At 38.9% G+C, this 18,114-nt stretch overlaps 1 protein-coding gene and 1 long non-coding RNA gene across 3 annotated transcripts in view; one reads left to right on the plus strand and one right to left on the minus strand.

Moving 5' to 3' along the window:
* The window catches only part of LOC124183988 (synaptic vesicle glycoprotein 2C), a 48,603-nt gene extending 32,243 nt beyond the window's left edge, over positions 1-16,360 (minus strand). Inside the window, exon 1 of one of the 2 annotated variants that reach the window (XM_046573250.1) lies at positions 16,176-16,360. The gene's annotated coding sequence lies outside the window, so the exon portion shown is untranslated. Of the gene's footprint in view, positions 1-2,318; positions 2,732-16,175 lie in introns of those variants that run through there. The other variant, XM_046573248.1, reaches the window with a different exon arrangement.
* A 262-nt stretch (positions 16,361-16,622) lies between these two features.
* LOC124183989 lies at positions 16,623-18,079 on the plus strand. Its single transcript, XR_006871108.1, has 3 exons — positions 16,623-16,934; positions 17,639-17,782; positions 18,028-18,079. It is a non-coding gene; the product is annotated as an uncharacterized LOC124183989 (long non-coding RNA).
* The last annotated feature ends 35 nt before the right edge of the window (positions 18,080-18,114 follow it).

The raw sequence follows: 18,114 nt of genomic DNA on the forward strand, positions 1-18,114 counted from the left end.
CATTATAATTACCGCATAAATATAATATATTGCGTTCTGTTCGCGACAAGCTATAATTTTTTTCTTCATATTTTTTTATACTCATGGTAGGAAACGTGAACCGGTCGCAGAATGACGTATGGCAATATTCATTGAGCTCTGAATTCAGCATTATCATAATTTTGATAAAACCTCCGCTTGTGTTGTTGTTAGTCATCGTGGTGTAGTGATATTTCGTACTGCCGATGGTGTGCGCGTTGAAAGGAGATGTATGAAAACAGAATAACAATGTAAGCGTAAAAAAAAAAATAAAGTGCTATGTACGGATCGTGAAACTTGTTCAAAATAAGTGAGAATAAACATATCACCTCGTAAAAACGGGAATAAAAATACTTGAGAAATTAGGTAAATCGATTATACATAATTTACGCGTTGAATTATAAGCACAGTTAATTGTGTACGTAATACTCGTTCGACAAATAAAATTTCGCCTGTGGTATGCGGGCGTGAGTAGGGTAAGCTTAGGCGATTGTCTAAACTGCATAAAAACTAGTATAAATACGTGCACCGCAAGTAAAAATACCGCATAATATTAATATTTGACATTTAAATAGATGTAAATTATGCGCTGTGAAAGAGTGTATTCTACAAAATAACATTTGCCAGTGCAGTAATGTCACGCGTAAATAATTCATAAGCTTGTAAGATTCACGACTGTCTTGAAGCCTATCCGATAATTATATTAACCGATGGTCAATCGCGTTTCGTATATATTACTTGGAGTAATTTATTACTTCATTGACACTCGATTTCTGTGAACTTGTATCCGCAGAACGTGACGCTGCGAGTCGTTGGATATGAGTTTGTTGGGAAATAATCATGTACGAACGTTGTTCTAAGGCCTTATCACTCCGTGGTATCGTCATTAAACGCGTAACCACTTTACACCCATACTCCCGATTCCAGACAGAAGGATATTAATATTTACACAGTTGACTTCCGAGCTTGCAGCGAGACCACAAATTTGTCAGTCTTACATTTACGCTCTATAAACAAAACGTGCGGTTAATCAACGCCAGCTAACATCCTGCACAACGAGTCGTAAATGGCGCACACAGATAGTAGCCCAATTTGTACACATGATTTTGAAATTTTCCGTTCGTTTCAAAATTTGTTTTTTGCTAATAATAGTTACATAATTTTCTAAACCAACGCGAACGCTTCGTTCTCAAATGATTTATTAATATTTTATTCTAGCATCAGTTTGTAGATGAGATCGTGACGAATCCAACGATATGCCACAAAGCCCTATTTGAGTCACTTGATCAGGAGTTATCTTGTTTTTAACAATAAGCGCCAGAGCGGTGAAGCAGACACGCTTACCGTAGCACGCCCGTTCTGCGGACCATCATGCACTGGTCGAACGCTGCGCTGGCTGCGCTCTTACGCATTGGTACGCAATATTTCGGTATTTAGGCACCGGGATGGTACTTTGTTGGGTATCGTTGGATTCGGCTCAATCCCCGTTTCAACGCTGCTGGCAAGAAATTCGCCTATTTCAACTTTGATTCCTTTCGTTACACTTCTCCTCTCACCGAGTTTTAAAAATAATTGTAAGGTCAGTTTGGTGACATCTGACGAATTCCAGCGTTTTTATAGCCGCTTTGTGTCTGTGTACTTTTTTCTCTCGTGCTGTACAATTTACGGATGCATACGCAAGCGATCAACATGTTTTGTACGGATATCTCAAGTATCACCGGAGTTTAGTATAGCCTGTATACTTGGCCCATTCGAAGGAAGATTGATCGAGGATTTAACAAGCGGAAAAGATCACCGCACAATGCCCGTAAAATGAAATCATGCCAAGGTTTGATTGCCCATGTCGGTGCGAGACCCCGAGTATGCCTTGAATGAACTTCTATAATCGGCGGTTATTATATACGCTCGCGTAAACAAAGACAGCCAGGCTATCTCTCGCGGCGGCTCCGCCCTCGAGAAGGCTGCTCTGCAAGTTCAGAAGTGTAAACGAAAATATACGTAATAAATAACGGAAAATTTACAGGTGGAAAGAAAACCAAAGAAAAGTAAAATAAAATAATCGCGAAGACAGAAAAGGACGAGGTTATAGATACGTTATTTACGGTACCGGTTAAAAACGGGTAAATGTGAACGATAAAATGACAACGATGATGGTAATAGTATGAGAAGGGAATAAATTATTCTAAATGAAGCGGAATACAGGGAAAAATAAACATTGTGTAAAAATGTGAAAAAATTGAAGTTTGGAAGGAAATTTTTTTCGTTTTTATATACGGTCGTGAGAAAAAAGAAAAACTTACAGTGGTTCCGGCGTTTGCCAAGTCTCGGGAAAGTTGCCCGTAGGGGAACAACCAAAGTCTGAGAGAATGATCAAAGCTTTATATACAGGGAGGCGGCGCGCTGAATGTCGATGCGCCCCCACCACCGCGGCTAGCTGTGACCGGCTAACGTCAGCGTTGTTCTTCATCTTCGTCTCGGTACACGTTTTGTCGCCGATATCGCAATCCGGGGTTTAAGGGGTGCCACAAATCACTGCCGAGATATGGACGGCAGTTTGATTGCCGAAGGAGGCGTATCGCCGTTCTCCGTACGAAAGTCTCGAAATTTTAACGAAAAATCAAATTCCGTTATCGCGATAAGAGCGGACGCCATTTGCGCGCACACATCGCTGGGACGCGGAAGAACGTGCCTCACACACTCGCGCGGCTAAAATCGAACGAGCGAAAGTCGAAGCTGCCCGCAGCTGCAGCTACTCGCGCGCGCAGCTGCGCAAATCGTCGCCGTGCGCCAACGCGAGTTGCAGTTGATTGCGCCGACCTGCTGCAGCAGCGGCTGCAGTCCTCGAACTCGCAAGCGAACCGGACAAACTTATTGTGAATAACCCGTGGTGGGGGGGGGGAATCCGAGGGGCGGTAGGTATGCAGAATGCCCGCGCTCATCGCGGAACTGTCGTTTTCCACGCTATTTGGGAAATGCAGAAGCTCCGAGAGTCGGCGATCGGACGCGATCGCCTCGCTCTCGAGTGCAGAATTCCAAAATGGCCGCGCGTAGTTGACCGCCTCTTTCACGCCTGGCATGATTACGTGATTCTTGCCTCTCGTCACTGGTTCCGAAGAATTGTTGAATCAGCCGACTGGCTTCCGAGGAACTGGAGGATGACGGCTGTGGAAACCCTGGTGAACGGGGGACGCTGAAACCGCGGAATAAAACTGTGCCAATTATTGACCACGCGCCGTCTCTCTTCCTCCTTCTAAATACATTTCGCATTTGGTACGCGAGTCTCTGCTCTGTATCGCCCGTCTCGCTCTAAAGTTTCATCTCATTCTACATCTCGTTCTTCCCGCCGACCGAGATATATACATGTTTCTCCACTAAATATAGATCGAACGAGACTGCAGAATTGACTTCGTCGGAGTTATTCCGCCCGTTGGGAGGAAAAAATATGACGATGAGAAAAAAATTTCCATTCTCGATTCCTCTATCCTGCTCTTACTTTAGCGATAATCAAATAAGTATGATACTGATTGTAGTACTAATTAGGAAAATCGAACGAGAATATCTGACGCCTTAGCTTTACTGTGTGTGAAACACGTTTTCCGGTCCCTTCGATATTACTGTTCAGATTTACCATACATAATATGTTACGGAATATGTGTATCCTGAGTAATTAAGACTGATGACAATTCGGAATTTCAGCTGATCAATGAACTCGCAATGTTATGACGTTTTTTTTAGATGATTTCGAAACGGGAATGAAGCATGGGTTTTATATTTATTTTCATAGAATTGCAAAAATGATCCCATATCCCACATGGGTAAGCGATACGGGACATCACATTTTTAGCAAAAATCATCAATGTCGCAATTGATTACCGCACTTGACGAAAGAAAAAGACTCGATGAGCATTGACGACGTTTCAACTAGACACTCACGCATCGTTTTTTAAGAAGAAGAAGAAATAAATTTTCATAATTTGTGTGACGTTATGTTATCTGTTTTCATTTTTTACGAGCGTGAGTCAATTTCATGAGCAGTATTTCTGAATCCGCGGTACGTTAAAACTTGAATGTTTCCGCACAGTCCGCAAAATTATGAGGCACTCCTTCTATAATGATTCTTTCGATTCCTGATTTCTCTTTTGTTTTCATTTCCCGTAAAATTGGTCGGAGGAATTTTTAAACAAAGTCTAATTCTCCGGACCGGTGTTTATGGCATTTTTTGACAATATTCTGTCAAACCTTGGACTTCGATTTACGCGGATCATTATATTGTCTTCTGCATTTTATATCTACACCATCTTCGATCTACAGATGCTATGATACAATTTTTTCGTTCGAACTTCTCGGCGTCTCTGCAATCGTGTTTCAATCTCCACTCGACTGCGACCATGGTTCTGATTCCGCGATGCAAAAATCTTATTCAGCATTGAACTTGAATAAAAATATTTGCGCAAACAGAATTATATCAGAATGCAGTCAAATTGAGAATTAATCAAAAATCGTGATAGCAATTGCGTGTTTATACTAAACTGCGAAAATTCATTCCAAAATCGTTGAATTTGATTATTTCCATTTCATGTGCTTCTAGCTTTGCAATTTCTACTCCATCGTAGAAATTCACCGATACATGAATGAAAACGTGCTCAATTCATATTTATAATCCTGGATGGCATAAAAAAGGGTGAAATTAATTAAGATGTTTACCGTCTCAACAATTAACGGACTTGCGTAATTATACATCAATTAACCTAGCTAGCCAGCTACCACAATCGCAAGCAAAGTCCCTCGACGAAAGAACGACTCGTTAACGCCTTGTTTTTCAAGCCAATCTCTTTAAGTACATATTATTGCGCCTTACATATATTCGACTGTAAAAACTACTAGTGTATGCGTCCTATTCGAGAGCGCAAGGAACAACTGGAACATGGCATGTCTGGGTTTTTTCCAACCCTTACCGGACTACGCATGGAAGCACAGAAATCAATTTTCGTCGAGTGTTCGGCTGGTAATACATTTTTTAACGATGCGATTCATTGGGAACAATTTTACTCTCTTACACGAATGGAAAGGAATATTTGAGTCAAGTGATATATTCGTTTTATTTAACTAAAGGCTTCATAGTCAAATGCGCCGCACACAATGCTTACTTAATTCTGCAAAATACTTTTGTCGGACGAAACACTTGTACCGACTTTAGATAGAATTGAATCAAGCCTTTGAGTGTTCATGCTGACTGTCAATTTATTCAAGATAAGACGGCGCGAGTTCCTTGCAATAATATGAATTTTTTATCAAGACAATGTGTGATGGAAATGACTAAGGATTTGATTGAACGCACCTCAATCGTTTTGTTTAAAAAATATGATATTGTTGTAACAAAACAAATTGAGCTTGGTTTAAATTCACGTTTTGTTAAGTTACGCGTGTTCGATGGTTGAAACAGGCGATGAAACTTGTTGTTACAAAAGTCTTTTGCGTAGACTGAACATTAGAATCATTCAAGCGTAGAAAACTGAATTCTCCAAATGATATTTGATAATTTTTCTGTCTTAATATTTTGTGGGATTCACCCGAGATTAGTTGGGTTAAACGCGGAAAGTTGTCGTTGTTTACGCGGAAGTATAACATTCAACGGGTGTCGCGACTAGTTTTTGCTTATTTGTACTCCATATCAACTTCGATTACTCGAAACATGGCATAACGTATTCGTCGTGCGTATTTGATCTGACGCAAAACTTATCGTACAATGTCCGTAACCGGTTTTTCGGTCGACTACCCAGTCTTACAAGTATCTCTGAAGCTACTTCCGTGGCGAGAAAGTTCGCCGCCTAGCGTCAGTTTATAGTACTAGTGAGACGGCTGTAAGAAGGTTCACTGGTAGGGGTTTAACAGAGCTGACATAGCTGGGCGTTTAAAAGGGCGAACGTTACATGCCTCGTTTATCCCTGCCCAGTTTGCCGAATCGACACCCTGATTAAACCGAGGCAACTGTTCAATGCCCGAATTGGACCCACAACCGTACTAAATATCTATTCTGGGCGACAATTGGCGTAACGATTTTTAAAGACAGTTTGTTGTTTCAAGAAGTTGTCACAGCTGTTAGGCACGCTTTACGTATAAGACGCGTGACGAACAAGGCCTGTTTTACGTACGAGGAAAAACGAGGAATTGCGAATCTCGGACACGCACAGCGAGCCGGTAAAATTGAGTGAGTCATTGACAGGCTTGACGTCACAAGATGATGAGGAGCAATCAAGTGATGATTAGAGCGCATAAATACTTTTATGTGTGAGTATAATTGTTGTATTTGCGCGTCGGTTTTATTAAGATTACAGTGGCGATGAGAGTAGTCAGATATTTCCTGATATTCCAGGTATCACAGAAGCTTCTTGATTTTGTAGGTTTTGTTTTCGGGTTGATGGAAATTCGCCTATCAGAACAACACGAATTTGGTCACACCTTAATTATTTCATAATCAATTGTGTTCTTTTTTCTTGGACTAGTAAGAAAAATTTTTCACCAAAACGAGCGAAATTTTTATGCTTTTTCTGACGTTCTATTAAAAGAGCTTGTTTTTCAGACGCTTCTCCTTCTTTTTACAAACCATCAGTTCGGAAGTTCTGAAACATTTAGCAAGTTTTTTGAAAAACTTGTTTGCTTGATGTATCATCGTTTTTCAAACAACCGCTGCACCTTTCATTCCAAATTTTAGCACAAAAAAAATTTGCAGAACGATTCTTGTATAATTCTGTGATATGTTTTCCTTGAAATTCAAAAATTGAACCGGCATTGAGTCGTAATATTTCATTAAAAGAAAAAAACATTCATTCTGAAAAACGTGGCCATGATTGTTCTTATCAATTGACTTTGATTCGGTGCCATATATAATACGGAGAGGTGTTTCACGAAACCCAAGTCTAATCTCGCTTCGCTGGCTTTGTTAATTGGTCCGAAAAACCAATTTTTTCATAAAATAACAAGGACCCAAATGAATCTGTACTTCAAAAACACGTCCTTGTTCCCCCAAGCGAGCTAAATCTATTTCGATGTATTTTTTTTGGAACGAAGACGCGACAGTGACGAGTCGAATGTTATACGCTGATAATGATAAGGACGCTTACGCACGTTTATTCCATAAATCGGTCCATCAGTAAAATGAGGAGAGAGAGAAGAGAAATAAAAAACATCGAACAATAGTGCAAACAGTAGGATCTTAACAGCAAACCGTTATTGTTTATTTATGCATTTGCAGATAGCGAGCTGCGATAACGTCGCCGCAGTTATACATTCTAAAAACAAGTGCGCCTAACTTCGCGTTTCTCTGCTGTTCCCAGCTATTCGTATGGCTTGTACATAAAAATTTTCGTGTAACTGCGGCTAAGGCTCTTGAGTGAAACGTTGTAAAGAGTAGTTAGCCAATTAATACCAGTTATATTTGTACAATTTTCTGCGTACTTTATGGCCTTGGATACAGACCGGCTGAACTAAATTAGGCAGACTTATATATACCGAATAAGATTTCGCAATAATCCTTTGGCACACTCACCCGTGTGTATTACATGTATATAAATAATATGTGTGTGTATTCTTCCTTAATTTAAACAATCTCGCGATAAATTGTCACCCGTGGAATTAATTGATCTAATCTTCTATTTCGTTTTCGTTTTTTCAAGATTTTTCTAAAAACTTTTTAAATCGTAGCAAGTTCTTATTCGCGAAAAATGCGTTATTGTCGGATTCTTAGATTTGTTTTTTTTTTTTTCTTCTAATCACGTTGAGTGAAACAATACCAGTTTTATATTTTAGAGGTTGTAAAAAATTTTACTTGAATGATTTCGGGTGGACAAATCTGGGGATAACATTAACGCGTTGACCTAGAAATTTTGAACCCATGTTTCGATGACCGGTGTTGCGATGGATTTGTGTATCGTGATTCTAAGATACCCGTTTTGTTCATGGTCATTCTCGATTATGTAACGATGTAAACGGGGTTAAAAATATGATTGGGATCGAAAGAGTGATACGAAAAACGTGAGGACGACTCGTGATAAAATCTGACGTCATCATCATTTGCGGTGACGCAAATACATTGGGAGGAGAAAATGTTTCTTTCACAGTTATACGAAACAGACAAGAATCTTGTCTACGTATTCAAATTTTTCACTCGGTCTGTGATACAATTTTATCAGTAGAATTACTCGTCCGATCGTGACGTACATACGAGTAACTGTCACTAGAACCTAAATGGCGATTTTATATTCTATCCACTTAAAAATCACCAATTATTCCAGAAACTGTAGTTTTTCAAATTTTGAAACTTTGAAGATTCTATTATATGTTTCAAAAAATTTACTTCATTTTGTTCTCATGTCATTTAATTGGGTTTCACGGATTACACAGGATTTAAAGAAATTCAGCAAGATGTTAATAGAGTTTAGACGGACTTAGCAACAATTCGCCAAATTATGGAACATTTCATGGATTTCAAAATATTTTGGCAGCTTTCGGACTGAGTCTATAAGAGTTCCTGTGGTTTTCGAGAGAAAATCACATGTATAATTTTACGGAATTTCACAGAATTCCATGTGATTTTATGACTTTCGGAAAAACGTCAGAAGATTTCACAGATTTCGTCAAACTTTAACTTTTGTAGATAGTCTCAAATGAAGCATTAAAAAATGTATTGGTCGTCGCATATCAAATTTGAAAATTCTTTTCAATGTTTCTGCAAACATCGTATGTGTGAAAATTGGAACATAAATGAAAAATTTTCACCATTTTCCACGATAAGGGCAACCTTTGTCAATAAGTATGTTACATCAAGTTTAGTTCAAGAAACATATTTAGGAACGGGCTGAGTTTCTATAAGGCGTTGTAAAAAAGATTCTGAGAAAATTTGAGGGTCAGGTTACGTTTTCAGTCATGCAAATAGTGCCAGCTGATTTTCTTATTTTAAACACTTCATTTAACAGTTAATAATAAATTATTGATTATAAAAATAGATGGGTTATTTTACAACGACTCTGTATATCTAAGAAGCCCGACACATTTTCTATCGGTTATAAATTGCAGACACTAATTGTACGGAGATTGAGTAGCCATTTTAAATATTCCGATCAAGAATGTATAATTTTAATCATCGACGAACACTTGTGCTACTCTTTAAATAGATATTGAACATCTGCGGAATGTGTGACGTAAAAATTTGAACATTTTTCACATATTGTGTCAGTATCAATTTCATATATTATTCATACCAACGTTTATCTGGGCTTCAAACCTTCCAATCATAGCTTTCGCAAATATTGTGTGAAATTAAGTTGCGTATTTTTCCATCGACTAACAGACAGCTGTGTGAGAATGAGCTATGTCTCGATGGAGCTGAAAAAACTCTGTGCTGTAAGCTCTCGCCGCGATGCATGTACGTACATAAGTGTGCGAAGATAAGTGGTTACTAATGCTATTTATAGAAAACAGACCTGCTAAACACCGTCGTTAACAGTTTAAGTTTCCCTGATAATTGCAGAACAGCCCAACCTCGGTAAGCGTGATTATACCGCCCTGTACCTACTCTTCACGACTCGTCGTCAAACACATATGTATACATATAGAAAATTATGTTCACATTTTTGACGTGCAACGTACATTCCGTGTATAATATTCTATTTTCTCTCTCTTTAAATGGGGGAAAAAAAACAAAAAAAAAACAAGAAAACAAAAGACGGTCAGAGATGTTTGACGTTTAAGTAATTTATACTGAAAGTTTCATTTTTCATGTTTTCCAAAAGCTTTAAGGCATAAGTAATTTTTCGAAAAGAACATCAAAATTATTACCTTTTTTTATTTCTCACTACTGTCGTTATATTCGAAACCTTGTGCCACATAAGTGTGTATATTCGATATGGTAACGAATTATTTAAAATACACTTGTGCACCGATATTTCATCCACGTATAAACAATACTTTCAATCCGCCAGCGTTCAACGGCCTACAGCATATACATACATACATACCTCTAGGTGTATTTTCTGTAACGAGCTAGAAATACACATTGATTGCGATAGTGAGAAAACATCTCTCTGATTTAACCCCTTAGCACCAGCGACTTCTAGTCACCGTCGACAAATACAGTTCGATAATACTTATCACGTATAGCTACAGTGAAGTATACTTGATTCATTCACCACCCCGATCCACATTTTATTCCCACAATAATAAATGACAGTATAATTATAGTGCCTCAAATATAACTGCGGATAGTGCATATCGTATTTGCTGAAGCGAAGAATGAGGCTTCAATTTTTAGGAAAAATGTATGACTTAAAAAAAGTTCGAGAAACTGGTAAAAGCATGAAACGGAAAAAGAATATGTGGTAAAAAAATTCTTTTTTTCGGACTAATAATCATCTGCTCGATTCCTTGTATTGACGGAATAAGTCTTCGCGCGTGTAAAAACTAACCAGGCGATTAAACCTGACGAGAGAAAACGATGAAAGTTAGCAGCTGATTGTGAGTGACCTCTAACGTGCATGCGTAAGATAATTGAAATCTATCGGTGGGCGAGTTCATGCCGCGGCAATATTTTCATCCGCATGAGAGATATACCAACTTACACTTAGTCAAAACGAGGTATGAGCTGTCAAACTCTTGGGCGTAAAGCAGCGAATTGAGGTTATGTTGTTACGATGACTCGTAGCGGTCATCGGATGATTATGCCTGATTGCTCAGTTAGCAATAAAACTTTGCAAAGCACTGATCTCTGTACTAACTTGATGACTGACTCCTATGCTTTCAGCGCACGGCATCTTATGTCGATTAGAAACTCCAAAAACCGACACTAGCGCCGCAATACCTGAAGTTGAACTAACGAGTCACGTGGGTAATAGCCCGTCATAAACAGACTTAGTCACATGGTGCAACGTGGGAAAGTTTGAATTCATGCGCCTCGTCTACAAAATGACAATGTCTTTCCTCTTTTCATTAGATACTTACTTGAAAAAATGCATTGACCAATGTATTTTCTCGATTTTCATACAAAACCAACAAGACCCCGTTTCTGCAGGAACGTTTACGTGCTGTCAGTTCTGGCGAGTCACGTGACTCGTTAGTTCCATTTAAGCTATTGAAGCGCTGGTGTCGATTTCCTCTGCTTCTAACCGACTCAGGACGAGGAGGCTAGTTTAACATCCAGTTGTTACAGAGACCAGTGTCGCGAAGCCTCCTCTAGTCACTGCATCGATTACTTGAGAAATTTTTACTCCGAAGAAATTTGCAACGTCTTTTAAATAACCTTTGTACGACGAGTGTGGTAGTTGAAGTTTGCGTTGGCCAGCCTGCATGACCAGACGACAAAACCTGCGCGCGCACATCCAATCGCTCAGCTTGTTTGACTTTCACCATTTATATTACATAACCGCGCATAACCGGAATGCAATTCGACAGAATTATTATTATTATAAATATGAATATTGTTGTATTGTTGTTGCTGTTGTAATAAATTATTGCCATTTTTTTACCCCCTGGTAGTTTTTCTTTGTTTAGGCTTTTTCTTTACTTCGGTTGTATAATTCTCCCGCAGCCTTGACCCGTTCCTTGACAACAGATGTGGTCCACAGTTTTAACGTCAGGTTATCATACGCTAGTATAATACATACCGTTATGCAAATAAATGAGAAATTTACATAGCATGGCTCAATAGAACACAGATGATATAGATAGAATTCTCGAAGAATATGTTGCAAGCATCAGGTAGCGGCCAATCGCTCGGTATTACAAGGTATAATATATTGTATGTGTACATTGAACGTCGGCTGATCTGAGGCATTCGGCATATACCTACCTACATATATGGGTAAAACCGTTATGGTTGTGATATGAATGATTCTCTTCTTTTTAATACTGCAAATGGGAACAAGAATGGTCGCTGAAAAGAAAGAATTTTAACATTGTAATGCGATAAACTTGAAGGATGAGCCTCGTCTTCTGATTTCCAAATTTTCCAACATTTTTGGACATTCTTCTTACCATCCTTAATATAATTTTTGTTACATCTCTACCATTCGATCATTTCCGTCGAAATAATTGATGATTACCGTTGTTGTCTTGTTTCACGTCATTTCCTTCATTCATTCTTGCCCTTAACAGTAAACTTTTTATCCTTTGCATTTTTTCACCATTTCAAAATTGTTCATGTAGATTGTATTTATTATACCTTCTCGAATCCTATTTTTACAAGCTTTACGAAAATTCATTTCACACAACAGTTGAAAATTTTGTACTTTAAATATCATCAATAACATCATCGTGGACCAATTTGCGATTGCTAACGTTATTCGCATTCAAGTTAATTAACATGTGATATATGTGAGTATGTAGCTATCTATATTAGGAACGAGTTGTCATCACTCATATGCCACGCATTAAACCGGGCATTAGACTAATCCAGTCAAAATAGGTCTGTATTAAAAATATTCGGGATATAACTGCAAAACAGCAAAGCTTGACGTTTTTTGTGTTTTCCTCAAGAATTGCTATTCATAGATGAAAAATGATTTGACGATCGTGCAGAGTGGAAAATTCTACATCGAATTATGTCCTCACATATCGGAAATGGAGTCGGATTAAAAAGTTAAGAAAAATGACATTCTATTTATCGACGGTATCTCGGGAATTTTGGTGAAATAATTTTTTTTTTCTCAATTTCTTATCCAACTTCATTTCCGACATATAAGAATATAATTCGTTGTAGAATTTTTCGCTCTACGCGACGGTCAAATCATTTTTCGTCTACGAATAGCAATTTTTGCGAAAAACGCAAAAAACTTTAAATCTTGCCGTTTTCTCTAACGCCGGCTATGCAGCTCAAAAACCCTTGTACTCAAAAACGCAGCGACATCCGGAATATTTTTAATTCATATCTATTTTGATCGGACTAAGATTCTGCGAGCGTCGCTTGAGAAATTACTATTTTTGTCAACGGATGAGTCAGTACTTGACACATGGATTCTTCCCTACCCGTTATCTCTCCGTCGATTCCATCGTATTTTTTAGAATCTCATAATCACGTTGTCATCTGATGCAAACCTCTCCGCGCAGTTCTGCAGAATCGAGTCTCTCTTATCTTCCAGACTTCGAAGCTAACCGCGATCTCTACACCCAGAGTAAACGTCCTCGTGCGCGAGATTCACGTCGCGTGTTTGTACAGCGGATGTAAAACATACATACTTAGGTGTTAGGTGAAATGTACGAAAAAAGAACGGAAAACAACCCAAGCATCAAACTGTTACGACGTAGTAGAAAGTATCACCTAATATGCCGGTACGCGTAGTATCACTGATATTATACAGCTGGTTCGCAACTGTTGCACAATTTCTCAGTAGGTACCCAGTTACTCCAACATCTGGCAGTTGCAAGGTATTATTATATCTGCTATCGCAAAGCTGGTATTCAATAGGTCTTTGCACTGTTTATAACACAGCTCGCGAAGAAAAAAGAATTTTTTTACTGCCTTAATTTTGGTGTTCGAGAACGTAGAGTTTATTAATAATATCATGATTATATCAGATTGGCTCTAGCTTTTATCTCATTGCAGAATTATAAGAATAGGGGGAGATGGGATAGTTTCGGTAGGTTTTGCAAATGAACACGGAAGGTAGATGTTGAAGCTTTCGCCAGGATTTGAGAGTGATGTAGGAATGATTTGCTTCAGGGTCGGTGGGATAGTCACGTGACGGGGGATTACTGCTGGACTCTGTAAAGTTATAGGTCCCAAAAATTTTATAAATCAAAAGCTTATAAGAGAAGTTTCTGAAAAGCGTTATATTGTTTATATTCTCTTCACTTTTGTATGAATAAATTCAGTACGACAAAAGTCATTGATAGTATTTTGTTCGTAAACTTTAGACATTAAGAAAGATCATCAAATTTTGCATCTAAATATCGCTTTTTCGCGTCATGTACGAAAATGTCGATAAAATAAATAAGTAGAGCGAATTTCGAAAAATTACTCTTACTATCGGGGTCGATGACATTAAATCTGTTTAAGACCACTCAATATCGAAGCCAATGAAACCACTGTTGATCGGTATACCTAATATATTATAAATTGCAGCGGTATAGAGACTTGAAGAGTCGGAGATGAATTGGGCGTAATTTGGTCCAATATTTCACATTGAACCAATCGGATTTTTCTACCTTTACTTAAGAATGGCGCAACTTTCGCGTCACAGCATTTTCCACCCTTGAATATATTACAACGGTTCTCGATGCTAAGGGTACGCATTTTTGCAATTTAAAAAAAATATCTAGCAACTAGACGTTTTGAAAAATTACGTCGAAAAATGTAACCACTTATGTTGAACCTCAAATTTGCAGGTTTGAAAATTGCAACTTTTGCGCAAGACCGTGCAAAATCTTAAAAAAATATTGATGGAATTTTTAAAACGCGATGTATAGTTTCATCTGCGTTCTCTTGGCTATCGTGATGCGTTATACGAGGCCAAGCGCGGTCGCAAGCTCTTCACTTTCAATACCAATTCGCCCCTGACACTCTGGCCCTAACACGCACGTTTCAACTGTCCATCTAGATTTAAATCCTGAATTACTTGATTACTGCGGGGCAGTTGGTGACGGCGAGTAAAGAAAAGGAGCAAGAAAGAGAGAGAGAGAGAGAGAGAGAGAGAGAGTGAGAGTGAGAGAGAGAGAGGTGGAAAAAATGACCCAAGAATGGTTTTATCACGTTTTGTCTCCCAAGTTGATAATCTTCCGGTGACAACTTGTGTGTGCCCTTTAATGAGAATTCACGTGACTATCAACCGGGCTTTTAAGCAGTGATGAACAGGTTGGAATGAGTTAAGGTTTTGAGCGAGAGGAACTGCTAAATTGATAAGGTGATCACGTAGATTTATACGTTCAGCTTTTTGACACTTGAGACGAATAACCGACTCGGATCACATTTCGTACGTGTAAAAAATGCACAAAATTTAGTCATCAAACCGTCTTCTCGAACGTTGAAAAGATTTTCACCTCCGAAATGATTCCAATTTGTAACAAGAAAAATCTGTGCGAAATAACAGTTCTCCATTTCAATAGAAAATCGTGGTTGCTAGCACAAGATGAATTTTTTCCCCCAACATTCACGTTTTCGATTTCATCATTTTTCGAAACAGTCTATTTGAAGTTGAAAAAAAAAATCAGATCTAGTGCACAAAAAGTGCGATCAATTGTGTATTTAAAAATTTATGTTTTAGTACTTGAATTCTGATCATAATTTAGAAATTTTGCTATCGCGAAAAAAGAATTTCCTTCAAGGCGATTTTGTTCGTTGGGATTCCGAAGCAGTAAAAATCGAAATATTCTACGAAAAATATATTTTCACACGATTTCGTTCTGAACGTACGAAGTTTATTCCTCGGATACGCGTAAGTTGCGAATCATCATGATTGGGAATGAACAATTTTGTTTAGATGTTTCATGATTTGAAGCCAGTAAGATATTTCAAAAACGTTTCAAGTCTTGCAATTTCCTGTTAAAAACCTGCACCCGTCAGGGTGAGTTTGATAAAAAAATTGTTTTTCTAATTATACGAGAGAAGTAAAGTCAGGCAAAGGATCGCGTTATTCTGCTGAAGACTAAGTATCGCCACTTCCAAGAAATCGTCGCTAATTTTTTATAATCAGAGGCCTCGTCAAAATTTTCGTTGATCGAATTGTAGTTCGATTTCACGAGAAAAAAAAGAAGCATTCGTTCGACTAAATGACTGAATAGATAACGTGTCTCGATATGTGTTTTCCCCTATTTTCCAAAGAAAATTTAATTTCTTCCGGCTTCCAATTAAATTCAGAGAATTGATTAAAATTAGAGGACCGACGTATAAGAAATGAAAACGTATAAAAAGGAGATAAATTGACAAGGTGAAGCTAACAGCCAGAATTAGCAGCGAAACGTCCTAATATGCATTCACGTAAGGTAATGAAGTACGAAAGTCAAAATCTTGCGAGAAACCTTGAACCCTCGACACTGATGTAGAATTATGATGATAAAACCGAACTGCATCGGTCTATTTCCAAAAAGTTTAACACGTTTGGCTGTTAACTCTGGCTGCAAGCTTCAGCCTCGTGTGTAAAGCGGCTGTTTAAACGGGGCTCGAGGCTACTCACCTAATCATAATATCTTGCCTTGAAGGGATAGTACTGTAGCAGAAGCTCACTCATAGAGGACAAAGGGTGCCTCGATAGGTAGATTTCCGTTATAGAGCACACTTTCCCGACGTGGACAGCCTGCGACCTGGCAAAGCGTCGATAGGTACCGTACGTGGTGACTAAATAACTGAAGGGGTTCGGTCGGTTCGCGACAAGAGCGTCTGTCAATCTGGTGGCCGAAGCCACCTCTCGAGGACGTCAGACAGGGCCGGCGGCTTGTCGGCCCTTCGAAAAGCCCGCGCGGCGTTTGAATTGCGTTCCGAAATCCCGCGCGGTCTCCTCAAGTGGCGGCGTCGAGCCTCGAGTGACTTCGGAGGGTGTTTTCTCACCGCCCGATTCCCGCGCTTTTTCCGTTTCCGCCGTCTCAGGAAGGAGAGAGGCAGGGCTCCCATAGGCGCAGCCCTGAGCCCCGCTCGATTTAAACTAGTGGCACTGTAAAGGCTTTATCCACTTTAGTCACTGCCCGCCGCGGGCAATCATTCTATTGCTGCATTATCGTATCATGAATGAGACGGTAAGAAAAGTAGCCCGAATCCAGTGTCATGAGCTCCCCTTAAATATATCGAACGCTGTTTACGCCCGGATGACGATACTTTTGATTATGCGTATCCCTTATAGGTACCCCTCTACGACTGGAACATCGACGCCCGTTTTTCACATCGCCCTAAGGACTCTCTCGTAATCGCTGATGATCCCTGGGTTGTCTGTCGGCCTCAGGTAAGGCGACCGCTCACGATGCGTGGGTGGTTACAGTTTGGCCGGAAATCTAGCCGACTTCAGAGATGCAACCGACGCAACCGGGCCCAATTTTGGCGACACATAATACCTGTATCTAGAAGAATATTGGAAAATCATGAATCTTAATTACGGTGGCGCAGTGATGAGTAATTAATTAAAAGAATTCATCAGATTTTTTTAAACGATCAAGTATTCTCGTCGTTGTTATCTGGAATGAATTGACGGATCGTGCTTTTTATGCCGTCAAGTGAGATTTAGGTGTATCAAAGCAGTGTTGGAACTTCGTTTCAGTAATATTTTTCTCAGTGTACAATATCACGTTGTAAGCATAAAGGAAAAGTAATTTCTGATTGATTTGATTGCAAAATTTTGACGTAGTGTGGATGATAAATGTAACACCAAATGAATCCAAACGCGATACTGTTTTCAATACAGTCTTAAGCATGTGTTTAATGGTTTGACGAGCTTATTCGTTAAAATTTATTCTAGATAAAATTTCTTTTTCAGTGAATTTAGTACCTGCTATTCCACAGGCTGATGAAATGGACATTTTTTTCTTGGAATCGAGAAATTATTTTTATCGTCGGTCTCGTAGGAGACTTGCATCCAAAATTCATAGACGTCTGTAAAAGAAGTTAAAAATTTACCGGAACAAATAAACTTAAAGTCTCCTGAATTTTCAGACTTTCCCCACAAATGACAAAGTCCAACATTTCGAAACTGCAAAATTGGTTAAATTAATCAGGCCGTCTGTAGGAAGAAATGAGGTTCCACAAGGAGGAACCGGGGAAAGCTCATTTCAGAAGAATCCGGATTTGGCACAAGAAGTAAGTCATTGCCGTTACCTCGGTTGAACGATTTGTCGAGTAAACAAAAAATGATGTTTTTTTTTTTCTTTCTCAATACATTACCACGAAAACATTCGTGTCTCGTGGGTATGATTTATTTCTGAACAAATTTCCCGAACGGTTTTGCCAAAATATCTGCGATGTGAGATTTGCAGAAAAAATTTTCACACAGGTGTATAATATATGCGACCATAACAGCACCGTGAAATTCCAATTTGTTTTAGGTACGTACGCGATGACACGTCGCACGAGTTGACTTTAAGCACTTAAATATTGCTTTGTAAATTATCACTGTGAATCCGGCGTGGTTC

The sequence above is a fragment of the Neodiprion fabricii genome, chromosome 5 (genome assembly GCF_021155785.1).
Source record: "Neodiprion fabricii isolate iyNeoFabr1 chromosome 5, iyNeoFabr1.1, whole genome shotgun sequence".
NCBI lineage: Eukaryota > Metazoa > Arthropoda > Insecta > Hymenoptera > Diprionidae > Neodiprion > Neodiprion fabricii.